The sequence below is a fragment of the Cynocephalus volans genome, chromosome 2 (genome assembly GCF_027409185.1).
Source record: "Cynocephalus volans isolate mCynVol1 chromosome 2, mCynVol1.pri, whole genome shotgun sequence".
NCBI lineage: Eukaryota > Metazoa > Chordata > Mammalia > Dermoptera > Cynocephalidae > Cynocephalus > Cynocephalus volans.
Window position 1 is genome coordinate 32,705,378 of NC_084461.1, and position 16,782 is coordinate 32,722,159.

Consider the following 16,782-nt stretch of genomic DNA (forward strand, 5'->3'; position numbering starts at 1 on the left):
TATAATACAATTATTTATAATATAATATATATAATATAATTATATAGTTTATATATAATTATATAATCATATAATGTAAAATGTCAGTTAAAAATAAAATAAAATTCTTTGGAATCAATGACTAAATTAAGAAATTCTGACATTACTATGCACAAACTCATGGGAAGCTATCTATTTTTCAAGAATATGATATCATCTTAATGGTAGATTCTTATCTTAGCTGCATAAATAAGGGGATCCATGAGAAGCCTTCCTCAAATTTCAAATATCATAAAAAGAGAAAAGGTAAACTACAATACATAAAGAGAAAAAGGGCCATTACATAGAAGAAGTGTTAAATGTGGCTAAATACTCGTGCTCAACATATTTTTAAGCCACATTATAAAGAGCATTTATAAAAATAATCTGTAATGATGTGAGGTGAGTTGTTTGGGATGAAGCAGAAGTCCAAGTAAGGGAGAAAAACAGCACTGTGGAGTATCAAGTCCTGGTAGACAGAGCATAAGACTCTTTCCAACAGTTCACACACACACACACACACACACACACAAAACTTTTTCATTCTTTCAACAAAATTAGATTGTAGAAAACATTTGGCTAAACCTTTCTATGCAAAAGGCATTTAGCTCTTCAACTGGAGTAGAAGAAATCAAGAATCAGTGGGAAAAAATACCTCAAAGAATTTCCTCCATGGTGAAGCTCAGTCCATTGGTAGATAATGGCTTCCACCTAAAAACAATGCACAACTTTATTTTATAAGGGTGAAAACAAACTGTCTGAAGCTGGTAAGGTGACAAATCCAGCAGAGGAAGGGTAGGATAGCAGGAAGTTGACGGTGAGTAGAGGAAGATGGGCTTCGTCACTCTCTCCACCTCCCTGTGGGTGACCCCAGCCCACACACCCAGAGCCTGGCTGCACAAATCTTAACCCTGTGGCAATCCTCTGCCAAGGAGTCCCTCTCATGCCTCACGGTCTCCATGGCAGTGTGGTGACATTCTCTGTGCTTAGGCTTTAGGAAATCCTCATCCTAAGGTACAAGGCCTTATACTGACACTGAGTTATTTCTAAGAGAAATAACTGCTGTGGTGGAACTTTTGGCATGGTGGTGTACATACGAGTGTGAAGGGTTCCTAATGAACAATCAATCTCAGCTATTTCTGGGATCCTTCCCATTGGAAATGTGTGCTACTGTAGGGGACAGAAATAAAAAGCTAAACGGTGAGTCCAAAACATAGCCATTGAAACAGAACGAATGTGGAGCCAACACTTAGAACCAAAATCCTTGAGATTCAAATGTACTTGGGAGGAAGTTTCTCAATTTGAGCCTGAAAGATGCTCAACTTAGAATTAAGACACTTCCAGATAACTTTGGAGCCCACGGGGAGGAACTGCTGGACCTTAGTTGCATGAGAGACTAAGAAATCCTAGCACAACCCTAGAACCCTAAGGAAAGAGAAGCTTTGGAAGAGGCACAAGTTCCACCACACCAGTCTTCTCGTAGACCACGCGCCAACACGAAGCCTTTGCTTGAATCTAAGGGTCTCGCCAGCAGAGAAGCTGATGGCAAATGCCAGGAGTTTGGGATGGTGGTGGGAGGGGATAGACTGGAGAAACGGCGTGTAGCTCTGGGGATGACTCAGGTTCTTATACCCAGACTTGAATAGTCTGAAGTGGGAAGGGATATATAAAGCACAAACCCCCTACCCTGCTTGCTTGCTATGTGATGCGTGCAAGAACACGGAGCGAGGGAAGAGGGATCCCCACACTTGCAGCCATTCGTGCTGGCTCTTGGTGAGCCAGGGGCATTCTGGGGCAAGGGGGGGCATTCCAGCTCCTCAGAAACCGCACCAGCTTTCTCTTGGAGTTGAGGAAGGGGGACAGTGAACTTTCAAGAAGTAAGGAAGCTCTTTTGCTTTATTGCTACCAACAATCAGAAAGAAAAGGAAATAAGTTTCAAATGGTCTACACAGTTTCTTTTCAATGATTTTTAAATTCTCCACTGTAAAGAGCTTGAGAGTGGAAGTTATGGTGAGGATGGTCCTGGGGTGAGAAACCCTGTGTAGATTCCTAGTGTGCCATCAGGGAGGTCTGGTGTGTTCCTGCAAAAGATGCCTCAATTCCCTGACCCTCAGTTTCCCTCTAGAAACTGAAGTGGCAGCTGAATTCAGTGATTTGTGGGTACTTCGAGCTCGACTATCTTCTGATTCTCAGCAATCTAAAAGTGATCTAAGAGAGCCCTCGATGGGTCGAAATAAAGTCTTTGGGGAGCCCCATCCTGGGATTACCCATTTATCCTGATATATTTTTCTCTTTTGTTTTCTCTTCTCTTAGGGCAAAAGTAAAGTAAATAAAACTGTGGCCACAAAATGCAGAATTTACTTTCCTAGTAGTTCTTCAAAAATATTCACCAGTGTTGGGAATATACCCAGAGGAATGGAAATCATCAAGTCGAAGGTATACCTGTTCCCCAATGTTCATCGCAGCACTCTTTACAATAGCCAAGAGATGGAAACAGCCCAAATGTCCATCATCAGATGAGTGGATACGGAAAATGTGGTACATCTACACAATGGAATACTACTCAGCTATAAAAACGAATGAAATACTGCCATTTGCAACAACATGGATGGACCTTGAGAGAATTATATTAAGTGAAACAAGTCAGGCACAGAAAGAGAAATACCACATGTTCTCACTTACTGGTGGGAGCTAAAAATTAATATATAAATTCACACACACACACACACACACACACACAAAACCGGGGGGGGGGAAGAAGATATAACAACCACAATTATTTGAAGTTGATACGACAAGCAAACAGAAAGGACATTGTTGGGGGGGAGGGGGGGAGGGAGAAGGGAGGGAGGTTTTGTTGATGGGGAGCAATAATCAGCCACAATGTATATCGACAAAATAAAATTTAAAAAATAAAAAATAAAAAAAAATAAAAGGTAAACATATAGACCTTTCAGCCACTTCCCTTTCCCTTCCCCTCTGTTCCCGACTGCATCTTCATAGATGATCTATCACATTATCTGGTTCCTTGTCCTGTTCTTCTTTTTGCAAAGCAATTCAGGTAGATGTATATTTTTACTGCCCTTCCCGCATTTTTCTTTTTCTTACAGGAAAGGGGGCATATTATGTTTACTCTTGCACTTTGATCATTTTTGCTTCACAATATTAGAACTCACTCTATATCATCTTGTCGTATTCCTGCTTATTCTCGTTTATAGCTGCATATTACTCCAATGTGTCAGCATACCACAGTGTATTCAGCCAAGTTCTTATGTATGGTATTTTCAATATTCTGCAAATACAAACAATGCTACAATGAGTAGCTGTGTGCAAGTGACATTTTTGTGTGGTAAAAAACACGTAACATTTACTCTCTCAAAAAAATTTTAAGTGTGTAGTACAGTAGTGTTAACTACATGCACATAATTGTGCAACAGATTTCTAGAACATTTCATCCTGCAATACTAAACAACTTCTTATTAGCCCCTGTGATGGTTAACTTTATGTGTTAACTTGAGTGGGCTACCAGATGCCCAGATTCAACATTGTTTCTGGGTAAGTCTGTGGGGGTGTTTCTGGATGACATTAGCATTTCTGTTTTTATTGTTGTTTGGTTTTTTGTGTTTTTTTCTGTTTTATTTATTTTTTTATTTGGCAAAAATTGTATATATTCATGGTATGAAACATGATGCTTTGAAATGTGTATACATTAAGAAATGGCTAAATCGAGCTAATTGAAATATGGAGTACCTGTATATTATCTTTTTTGTGGTGGAAACACCAAGAATCTACTATCTTTGTGATTTCATGTATACAATACATTGTTATTAGCTATAGTCACCATGCTGTACAATAGATCTCTTGAAGTTACTCCTGTCTCACTGAAATTTTGTATCCTTTCACTATCACATCCCTAATACCACTGCTCACTCCCAGTCCCTGGTAACCACCATTCTGTTCTCTGCTTCTGTAAGTTTGACTCTTTAGATTCCACGTATAAGTGAGAATAAGTAATATTTGTCTTTCTATTCTTAACTTATTTCATTTAACATAATATCCTCCAGCTTCATCCATGTTGTCACAATGGCAGAATTTCCTTCTTTGTTAAGGCTAAATAATATTCCATTGTGTACACACCATATTTTCTCTATCCATTTGTCTGTTGATGGACACAGGTTGATTCCATATCTTGGCTACTGTGAATATTGCCACAACGAATGTGGGAGTGCAGACATCTCTTCAGCATACTGATTTCAATTCCTTTGGGTATATTCCCAGCAGTGGGATTGCTAAATCATCTGGCAGTTCTATTTTTAATTTATTGAAGAACCTCTATACTATATTCTGTAACGGCTATTCTAATTTACATTCCCACCAAGAGTGTGCAAGTGTTCCTTTTCTCACGTCCTCACCAACACTTGTTATGTCTCATCTTTTTGATAATAGCCAGTCTAACAGGTGCAAGGTGATACCTCATTGTGGTTTTAAGTTGCATTTATCTGGTAATTAGAGATGTTGAGCATTTCTTCATATACCTGATGGTCATTTGTATGTCTTCTTTTGAGAAAAGTATGCTCAGGTCCTTTGCCTAAACATTTATTAATTAGGTGTTCATTTTCTTTCTATTTAGTAGTTTAAGTTGCTTAAGTATTTTGGATATTAACCCCTTATCAGATTTATAGTTTGCAAATATTTTCTCCCAATGTAGGTTTTCTCTTCACTCTGTTGATTATTTCCTTTGCTATGCAGTAAGTTTTCAGTTTGTCTATTTTTGCTTTCAATGACTATGTTTTGGGGGTCACACTCAAAAAGAATCATTGCCCAGACCAGTGTCATGAAGTTTCCCTTATATTTTCTTCCAGTAGTTTTAAAGTTTCAGGTCTTATGTTTGTGTCTTTAATCCATTTTGAGTTGATTCTTGCACAGGGGATGAGGTAAGGTTTGAATTGCATTCTTTTGCATTCAGATATCTAGTTTTCCCAATACCATTTATTGAAGAAGCTGTCCTTTCCTCATTTGCGTTCTTGGCATCTTTGCCAAAAATCAAATGACCATAAATGCATGGACTTATTTCTGGGCTCTCTATTCTGTTCTCTTGGTCTTTATGTCTCTTTATGCCTGTACCATGCTGTTTTAATTCCTGTAGCTTTGTAGTATATTTTGAAATAAGGTAGTGTGTTGACTCCAGCTTTGTTCTTTTTGCTTGAGATCTCTTTGGCTATACAGGGTCTTTTGTGGTTCCATAGGAATTTTAGATATGTTTTTTCTGGGCCGAGCCCATGGCGCACTCGGCAGAGTGCAGCGATGGGTGCGCAGCGACGGGTGCGCAGCGACGCTCCCGCCGTGGGTTCGGATCCTATATAGGAATGGCCCATGCACTCACTGGCTGAGTGCCGGTCACGAAAAAGACCCCCCCCCATAAAAAAAAAAGATATGTTTTTTTCTTTTATTTCTGTGAAAAATGTTGTTGGAATTTTGATAAGGATTGCATTGAGTTTGTAGATCACTTTGGGTAAGACAGACATTTTAACAATGTTAATTCTTTCAATCCATGAACATGGGCTATCTTTTAATTTATTTCTGTCTTCAATTTCTTTCATCAGGGTTTTATAGTTTTCAGTGTACAGATCACTCACCTCCTTGGTTAAATTTATTGCTATTTTATTTATTTATTCATTCATTCATTCATTCATTTCTGCTATTGTAAATGGGATTGTTACTTTCTTTTTCAGATAGTTTGTTATTAGAGTATAGAAATGCTACTGATTTTTGTGTGTTGATTTTTGTATCCTGCAACTTTACTGAATTTGATTATTACTTCTAATGGTTTCATGGTGGAGTCTTTAGTGTTTTCTATATATAAGATCACATCACCCACAAATGGAGACAATTTTGCCTCTTCCTTTCCTATTTGGATACTTTTTATTTCTTTCTCTTATCTAATTGCTCTGGCTAGGACTTCCAGTGCTCTGTTGAACAGAAGTGGTAGAAGTGGGCATCCTTGTCTTGTTACTGACCTTAGAGAAAAAGTTTTCCACTTTAAACCACTGAGTATGATGTTAACCATGGGCTTGTCATATATGGCCTTTATTATGCTGAGGTGCATTCCTTTTATACCTAATTTGTTGACAGTTTTATCATAAAAGAATGTTGAATTGTGGCAAATGTTTTTTCTGCATCTGTTAAAATGATCATATGGTTTTTGTCCTTTATTCTATTAATGTAATGTATCACATTTATTGATTTGCCTGTATGGAACCACCTTGCATCTCCAGGATAACTCCTACTTGATCGTGGTGAATGATCCTTTTAATGAGTCATTGAGTTTTGTTTGCTAGTTCTTTGTTAAGGATTTTTACATAGATGTTCATCAGGAATATTAGCCTGTAATTTTCTTTTCTCGTAATGGCTTTCTCTGGCTTTGGTATTAGGATAACGTTGGCGTTGTAAAATAAATTTGGAAGCATTCTCTTTAATTTTCTGAAAAAGTTTTAGAAGGATTGGTATTAGTTCTCTAGAATTCAGCAGTGAAGCTATGAGTTTGGGGATTTTTTTTTCTGATAGAAGACATTTTTTATTACAGTTCAATCTCCTCACTCATTATTGCTCTATTCATATTTTCTGTTTCTTCATGATTTAGTCTTGGTAGGTTTTATGTGTCTAGGAATTTATCTCCCTCTTGTAGGTTTTCTTACCTATTGCCATATAATTTTTCACCATAGTCTCTTATGATCCTTTGTATTTCTGTTTTATCAGTTGTAATGTCTCCCCTCTTATAATTTTCTTTGAGTGTTCTCTTTTTTGCTTAGTCTAGCTAAAGGTTTGTCAATTTCGTCTTTTCAAAAGAACTTCTCTTAGTTTTGTTGATCTTTTCTATTGATTTTCTGATCTCTATTTCATTTATTTTTGCTTTGATCTTTATTATGTCCTTTCTTCTACTAACTTCGGGCCTAGTGTTTGCTTCTTTTTCTACTTCCTTGAGGTGTAACCTTAGGTTGTTTATTTGAGATCTTTCTTCCTTTTTGATGATTCAGTACATTTAACACAATAACAGACAAAAGTTATATGAGCATCTCAGCAGATCCAGAAGAAGCATTTCACAATATTCAGCATCCTTTTTATGATAAAAACTTTCAACAAATTAGGTATAGAAGGAAATTGCCACAACACAACAAAGGCCATATGTGACAAGCCCACAGTTAACATCATACTCAATTGTGAAAAGCTGAAGGATTTGTAACAGAGCAAGGAAGCATATTCTTACCACTTCTGTGTAACATAGTACTGGAAGTCCTAGCCAGAGAAATTGGGCAAGAGAAAGAAACAAAAAGCATCCAGATAGGAAAGGAAGAAGTGAAATTTTTTGTTTGCTGATGACATAATTTCTGCTAAAAAAACTGTGAGACCTGATAAAAAAAAGTTCAGTTAAGGTCCAAGATACAAAGTCAACATACAAAAATCAGTGGCATTTCCATTCACTAACAATAAAATGTCTGAAAATTAAATTAAGAAAATAATCCATTTACAATAGCATCAAAAAATATAATTCTTAGGAGTAAATTTAACCAAGGAAATAAAGATCGGTACACTGAACACTATAAAACATTAATAAAAGAAATTGAAGATTACACAAATAAATGGAAAGATACCCTGTGTTCATGGCCAGAAGAATTAATATTGTTTAAATGCCCATGCTACCCAAGACAATCTACAGGTTCAATGCAATCTCTATCAAAATTCCAATGTCATTCTTTGCAGAGATAGAAAACACAACCCTAAAATTTATATGGAACCACAAGAGACCCCATATAGTCAAGGAAATCTTGACCAAAAAGAACAAAGCTGGAAGCATCACACTATCAGATTTCAAAATATATTACCAAGCCATATTAATCAAAATGGCATGAGGGCTTGCTAGTTAGCTTACATGGGAGAGCATGGTGGTGATAACAACAAGGTCACGAGTTCAGATTTCCATACATGTCAGCCACAAGAAAACAAAAACAAAAACAAAAAGCAGCATAAAAACAGACACATCAACCAATAGAACAGGATAAAGAACCTAGAAACAAACCCACAGACCTATGGTCACTCAATTTTCGACAAAGGTGCCAAGAACACACAATGTGGAATGAGCAGTCTTTTAACTAAATGGTATTGGGGAAAATGGATATCTACATACAGAACAATGAAAGTAAAACCTTATCTCAACCCCTTTTACAAGAATCAATACAAAGTGGATTAAAGACTAAAATGTGAGACCTGAAACTATAAAACTACTAGAAGAAAACATAAGTGAAAAGCTCCATGACAATGGCCTGGGCAGAGATTTCTTGGATATGACCTCAAAAGCACAGGCACTGAGAGCAAAAATAGACAAATAGGATTGCATCAAATTGAAAAGCTGCTGCACAGCAAAGGAAACAACTAATAGAGAAGACATGGTCCACAGATTAGGAGAAAATATTTGCAAATCATACATCAGGAAATGGATGTTAATATCCCAAATACACAAGGAACTCAAACTACTCAATAATAAGAAAACAAATAACCCTATTTAAAAATGGGCAAAGGACTTGAATAAACATCTCTCAAAAGAAAGCATACAAATGACCAACAGGTATATAAAAATGCTCAACGCTTCTAATTATCAGAGAAATGCAAATGAAAACCACAGTGAGATATCACCTCGCACCTATTAGAGTGGCTATTATCAAAAAGATAAAGACAGCAAGTGTTGGTGAGGACATGGAAAAGAAGGAACCCTTACACACTTTGGTGAGAATGTAAATTAGTATACTGTTTTGAAAAATGGAGGTTTCTCAAAAAACTAAAGATAGATTTACCCTATGATCCAGCAATCCCACTACTGGAAATAAACCCAAAGGAATTGAAATCAATATGCTGAAGAAATGTCTGCACTCCCATGTTCATTGCAGCATTATTCACAATGGCCAAAATATGGTAACAACCTAAGTGTCCATCAACAGACGAATGGATAAAGAAAATGTGGTATATATACACCAAGGAATACTATTCAGCCTTTTTTAAAAAAGTAATGAACAGGAAATCCTTTCATTTGCAACAACATGTATGAACCTAGAAGACATTATATTAACTGAAATAACCCAGGTACAGAGAAATAAATACCATATGATATCACTTACATGTGGCATCTAAAGAAGTCAAACCCATAGAAGTAGAGAGTAGGATAGTGGTTAGCAGAGGCTAGGAGGGTTGGATGGAAAAAGGAGAGAAGTTGTTAGTGGGTACAAAATTACAGAGAGATAGGAGGAATACATTCTGGTGTTCTATTGCACAGCAAGGTGTCTATAGCTAATAACAATATATTGTATATTTCAAACTAGCTAAAAAAGAGTATTTTGAATGTTCTCACCATGAAGAGATGCTAAATATTTGAGATGATGGATATGCTAATTATCCTGATTTGATCATTTCACAATGTATTTGTGTTTCAAAACATCACACTGTACCACATAAATACATATAATTATTATTTATCAATTGAAAACAAAATAATTTTTTTTTTTTAAAGAAAGAAACTTAAGCCCGATCACCCTCATGGCTTTTTAAAACCTTTAAAGCCTAATAACTATGCCAGGTGTCTCTGAGTTTTCAACTCTGGGTCAATTTTGCCAGGTACAATTTGGTCCCTTTCAATATGTAGACTTGCTACTTCTTTAATTTCTTGAAAGTGTTCTGAGTATCATTTTAAATATTAATCTCATCAACCATTTTGTTTTATTTTCCCTTAGGGACTCCAATTACATGTATACTGGATCTGTTTTTGTTTTTGTTTTTGTTTTCTCTGCCTTCCATCTGAACCACTTTGTCTTATTTTTTTTCTTTTTCTGGCTTATTACTCTTCCCAATGTAACTTGCTAAATGTTCATTGGATTCTTTTTTCTTGTAATTTGGTTTTTATTACTGAGACATGTATCTCTTTTTCTTTCATTTCTTGATTTTCATAAACTCTCATTTTATTTCTTCCTTTTAAAAAATGTTCTTAGTTTTTTTATTTCTGGTTCTGTTTTGTTCCTTTTTTCCTTTTTTTTAATACACAAACAACATTGGATATATTTCATTGTTTATTTCTCCTTATGCATTTTTTCGGAATTTTAACTCAGGTTCGAGTGTTATTATGACAGTTTTTTTCCAAACCATGGTTGGGTTCCGCAAGAAAATATCCATCAGCCGAAAATATTTGATTCTCATTTTCTTTTTTCATCTTAGAGTCCTAGATGTACATAAATTTGACTAATTCGGGGTTTTTTTGGGACAAGATTGGGAGTTTGAAGTAGTTTACAAGAATCCTTGTTGAACAGCTCCCTCTTCTGTCAGGATAATAAATGGTTTTTCTTTTCTTTACTTTTTTATTTTTCTCTTTTCTTCTCTTTTATTTTTGGTGTCATCAAGTAAGGTTGTGAGCCCTGAATTTTTGTTGTTGTTGTTGTTGTTTTTGATGTTGGTGTTATATGATATCCTACAGGACCCTAAATATCCCTCTCTCTTTTTTTCCCCCTTCGCTAAGTCTGTAAAGAATATATCCAAACTCCCTTTAGTTTCTTTTTGCCCTTGGAACAAAGCCTTTCCGATACTACCCCTTGGATCTTTCAAGGGGTACTTTCAAGTCTCTTCTCTAGTGAGAGCTCTGGTCAACAGAGTCTTTTTCTCAGCACTCTTGCATTTAAGGTATTCAAGGTGTGCTTCCTCCTTCCAGCAATGATTGTAGCTCATGCTTTGACCCTCTGCTACTCTCTTCTCTTTTACATGCAGTTATTCCAGAACCCTTCACTATCCACAAAGGCTCTAAGCAGGAGCTCAAGCAAAATAGCTCCGTGAGAATTCGGTGCTTACTCTCCCACCGACACGTAATTTGAACTTGGTGGTATTTTCAGTCTTCTAGTTATGCTGAAGGTATTATTGTGGTACTATTTGTTCTTCCTGTGAGTCTGTATAGTTTTCTTAAAGGAGGGATGGAGATCCAGATTTAGGCAGCAGCCTCACTATCCTACGGTCCAGCATTCAATCCATTTTAGTGTTTAAAAAAAAACACACACACGTAATTTTTTTCTCAGCAAAATCAATGTTCTCAATATACATATGCAATCTGAAATTATCTGTCCTGCTTCTACTTACTCAAGTAACAAATACTTCTTACTGTGTGTTACAGTCCAATGCAAGGCACTAGAAATACAATGTAAACCAAACAGACATGATGCTACCATTTTATTTGTTTATATTGTGTTTGAAGCCACTAAAATGTAAGTTCGAGGAGGTTAGCAGGATGTCTATTTTGTTTACATTGCGTTTGAGGGGATGGATGTGTTAGATACCCCAATTTGACTATCGCACATTGTATAAATGCACCTAAATATCGCATTGTACTCCATAAATGTATACATTATTCATGGACCAATTAAGAAAAAATAAATTGAAGAAAAGAAAAAAATTTCAGAGACAGAAGTAGATTAGAGGATACTAGAAAGTGGAGGGAGGAATAATGGAGAGTGATTGCTTAATAGTACAGAGTTTATATTTAGGATGAAAAAGTTTTGGAAATACAGCTGATGGTGACATAGCATTGTAAATCTAATTAATTTCATGCAATTGTATGTTTAAAAATGCTTAAAATGGCAATCCTTATGTTATATATATTCTACCACAATTTAAAAAATTTAAAAATAAACAGAATGAAGAGGGTAGGATACGTTTTATGAAGAAAGTAGTGTAGAATATTTCGAGAAGAGAGGGTTGAATACTTAAGGTGACCAGGGAAGGACTCTCCCAGAAGGTGAAATTGAAGATGAGATGAAAATGTCGTGAAAGAGCCAGACATCTGACAAGAAGGGAAGGAGAATGTCAACAAGGACGAAGGACAAAGGTCCGAATGGGTATATGACTTCACTGCACTTGAAAAAAGCCAGGACAACCTCATACCTCTTTTAGAATATTTCTAGAAGGATCCCAAAGACGTAAAATCTCTCAAAGAGACCCACATAAATAGCTGGTTCTTCACAATCCTTAAGGTGGAAAATTATTCTCAGCATCTAATCTAAATAGTTCTAGTCTTGTTCTCAAAGGAAACAGGTCAGCTGTTAGCATCACACACATCTTAATACTGTAATCCACGTCCAAGAGGGTTCAAGGTTTATCATAAAGAGGATTTAAAACAGTGCCCTTAGTCTCTTAAGCAATGCTTCTCTCAGCCTAAACGACCACATGCCCAGAGAGCTGTGTACCTTTTGCCTTCCATGACTTACTTCATTTGAGAGCCAATGTCCCTGCCTTGAGCTGCTTTATCTGGATAGAGACACCAAAGTGTTTGGCTTCTACTGGGACCATATTTTCAAATCAGTCTGCAAAAAGGCAAATCCTCATGATGGACACACCATGGTCAGAGGTCTGCATTATGCTATTCAACCCACCATGAGTGACAAACAGCGGAATGCTAGGACGAGCTAGGACAAACAACAAAGGAAGCATTACCAGAGGAAGCATTTCAAAATGCTGGGTACAGCCATAAATGCAGATATAGATTCCAAGGGAATTCCAGGTGTACTGGCACCAGTGTAGATATTACTTTCATTTAGGACCCACCCATGTGTCCTGTCTCACAAATCCAGGGCTCGAGGCCTTTCCACTGTTTGGTGCCTTCTCTCTACAACCAGAGCCCAGTTAAGGCTGAGAACACAGACAAGCTGAAGACTGTTAAACAAGGCACTAGCCTCAAATCATTTATCCAACTAGGCATTTTCTCCCTGTCCATCTATTCATCCATCTTCTCTTTTACTTCCTTTTTCTTTTTTTTTTTTTAGCTTCTCTCAATTTTTTTTATTTTTGCACCCATGCTCACTCATGTGCACTCTCTCTCTCTCTCTCCCTCTCTCTCCCTCTTTCCCTACATTAGTTATTCTTTTGTCCTCTGCCCTACATCCCTTTACAGTTCATGTAGCTCTTACTATGAACTGCTCCCAATGGACATTTATTAAAGCACGTGCACACACACACACACACACACACACACACACACACACAACACACACACACGTACATTTGTTGAATTCAATTGGTTCAATTTGTTGAATCCGAATAGTCAACTGAACTACTCGAGACTATTTTGAAACTGGAATTCCTGGACCTTCACCAGTCATATTGAAATATATTTCTGGGGTAAGACCAGTTATCTACTACAAGATTTACAGTTGATTGAAATCCACACACTTGTTATGAAACTCTGATCCAGTCAGGGATTTGAGCAATAAAGTATCTTTAAAAAGCAGCACTGAACCCAGAGGAAACCCTTGATGATGTTATGGAAAAAGAGAATTCTATAGCCCCAATGACCATCTCAGAGGTTTCTCAGACAAGAAACTGAGTAATTTTGGCATATCATAAAGAAAAACCTGGTATCAATATTGAGAGAACAAGAGTTCCTCACACCCATAGTAAATAAGGAAAAAGTATGTCTGTGATAAGGGCTCATCGGTGAACTGCAGGTTAGGAGGCCACTGAAGACAGTGGTATGTTTTATTCTGTATACACAGGTGTGTCTCAGAGTCCACACAGTATCTTGGGTTGGGTTTAAGGGGACCTGGACACCTGTCAAAAGCAATAAAGACAAAGCAACTCGACTAAATATCACTTCAGGCTGCAGACATCAGGCCATGGTTGGAAGAGAATGAAGAGAAAATTGCTGTTTTGGCAGTTTCCAAGAACTCCAGCTGGCTGCCCCTTTCCTGCCCTCTGGAGCCTTTCCTTTGCCTACCAGCAGCTCCTTCTTGTGCTGCTGGGATTTCCCAACTAGAGGTCAAAGTCCTGATGAGCCCCAAAGAAGGTAAATGGAAAGAGAGGAGCACACCTGGGCAGCCCTTACCCAAGAGGTCATTCTGAGGAAGCCAGTCCCTGATTTTCACATTTGTGGCCAATTTGATGTCTCTGGGCCAATGAGAATGCTTGCACTTCCATATCACACCTTGGGGAGGCAGGCAGAGGTACTGTTCACCTCCTTAAGGACTTTAAGGACTTCCTGGAAGATGATGAAGTTCACTACCCAGGCCAGGCCATAGGGTCCCAAGGACAAAACCTGCATCTCCAAATTTAGCAATGCAGTTCTCAAAATTCTGGACAGAAGTAACAAAATCAAGTGAGTAAAGTTCTGCATTTTTTGGGTACTTTCACCCTTCCTGCTGGAATTACCACCCCAAAGGACCACTTAAAAATAGCCTTGTTTCTCTTTGTTTTGTAATTTAAAAGCAACACATGATCATTGTAGCACCTTGAAGTCCCAGGCTCTCCCTGCTTCTGAGCTGCATGACAAAGTCACTTATACCACTTGAGCCTCTGACTCCTCACTTATGAGAATGAATATCATCAGATCTCCCTACAGATACAGGAGATCACATAAAATGAACCCCATTGAATAGCAATCCAGTGCTGCTAGGTTATAGGAAACTAACTAATCTTAGCTCTCTTCCTATTGGAAAGCTCCTCTAGCAGTGTTTCTGAACCCTGGCTGCATATTAGATTCACCTGGGAAGCTTCTACAACTTTAGTGCCTTGGACCCCACCCCAAGGCAATCAAATCAGAACATCTGGGTTAACCTGGGAACCAGGGCTCTGCGAAAAGGGTACACTGGAGATAATGCCTTCAGCTGTCACTGTTAGTCCCATTAGCCCTGTCCTTTGCATTAACTATTTCAAACTATTGTCTGTAACTGATCTCCTAAACAACCCTAGACACATTGTGGATGCTCACTGCATACCTGCTGAACACATGAACATACATAAATCCCCATCACAAAAGAAAAATGCAAGAAAGTGCACATGTTCCAGTGGTGGGTGGTCAGCTACTATCTCCATCCTGAAGACACCAGCATAAGTAAAACTCCTCAGGTTGGAATAGAGCTCCAGTGTCTTACTTACTGGGAGTTCTGGTTAGACAGATTCAGCCAGTAAGCCTCCAACACAAACCATGTTGGGAAGCAGGGGCCGGGCAAATTCAAAGGCAAAGTGAGAGTTAACAAACCATAGCTCTGTCTTCATTACAGGATGAGACAATACTGGCCTAGAGCCTTCTGGGAAGTGCTCCCTGATGGTGTTGCCAAACTGAGAGTTTATTTGCCATCCCTCCATGATAGAATCAAAGAACATCAGCAAATTCTTCACTAGGTTGCAAAAGTCCATCTGGTCAGTTAGGAAAGAATTAGTCACTGGAATATAAAACACAAGACTAGATAGCTTGAAGTTTTCACCAAACCTTGAGGTAACAAAAATGGACACAAAAGTATTCCCAAGCTTATCAGCAATCAGCAAATTGCCACAATTACAAAAGCCAGTCACTACAAGTCGAAGTTCTCATTCTTTAAGAAGTCCATGATATCTCTTCTCAGCAAAGGACTGAGTTGCAAAGTCCATTGCCATTGTATATAATTCAAAAGTGTATCTGAGACAAAAAAATATGATAAATATTCACAGGAGGTGTACATTTTAGAATACATAAAATAATCCTGGCACCATTTTTAAAAACAGCTAGAGTCAGTACTGGCTTTATCTACTGCTTTCCCATGTGTACCTCTGCTCTGGTTACTCTTGTATTGTTTCTGTTTCTTGCAATGTGCCCACTGACTCCTATCCCTTTCTGCTATTGATCCAAATCCCACCCATCCTTCAAGGCTAGATATATTTTTTCCTGCTCTGAGAGTAGTCTCCAACTTTAGTAGGTGCCCTAGATCTCTCTATACTTGCTAAATTATGTAATGCTCTGATTAATTTTTATTTACAAGCAAATGTTATCCTTAACTGATAGCATGCATGATCAGACATTCAGAGAAGGATATAAAGTCACTTAATTTGCATAAGTAAAGAACACCTGATTAAGAGTTTTGACTTGAACAAGACTTTAAGAGGTGAATAGAATCAACTAGCAGAGAGAAAGGCAAGTGGAGACATAACCTCAAGCCTCATGTGGAAGCTGGACATGGTGGCAACAGTACACACAGTTACTGAGTCTCCAGTGAATGGTCTGGACGACCGGAAGTGCAGAATGGGCCCATTTAATCCACGCATCCATCTAACTATCCATCCATCATAGTGTTGCCCAAGTTCAAAGAATAAAATGAAATTACCTGCCTTGAACGGATTTTTGCATATAGCTATCTCAAAACTCTATGGCTTCTTTTAGATGGTCTTCAGGTGGCAACCAATTGACAATTTAGTATGTTTTTTCTCTCTATTTGAAACCTAAGGTGTGTATAGGGGGGAAGAGTTAAATATGTTCACACAGCCTCTTTTTTTTTATGTTTTATCAGCAGATATTTTTATTCTAACATAATTAAATTTATCCATCTTTTCCTTTCTGTTTGTGTTTCTTTCTCTGGTTTAAAAATAATTTCCAACTTCAACTTCATAAAGATACTTTCCTAAGTTTCTTCTCAAGGCTTTATAGTTTTGCCTTTAATATTTAGGTCTATAATCATCAGGGACTGGCTGTTGCCAAGGGTAAGAGTGATGATGTTTGTGAAATGCAATTCTAATTTATTCATTTCATAAGGTGGAGTATTTTATTATATAAATCAGCCACAGTTTATTTTCCCATTATTCTGTTGTAAAACATTGTTCTTATTTTGGAGGTTCATATGCATATGTATATCTATTGGAGATGTACCAGGACGTGAAATTCTTGGGTCATAGGGCACCATATGCTCAACTTGAGTAGGTGACACAAAAGGGTTTTCTGAAGTG

At 37.5% G+C, this 16,782-nt stretch overlaps 1 pseudogene; it reads right to left on the reverse strand.

Moving 5' to 3' along the window:
• Positions 1–14,712, reverse strand: part of LOC134370430 (UDP-glucuronosyltransferase 3A2-like) — a 32,473-nt pseudogene extending 17,761 nt beyond the window's left edge.
• Positions 14,713–16,782: the final 2,070 nt, after the last annotated feature.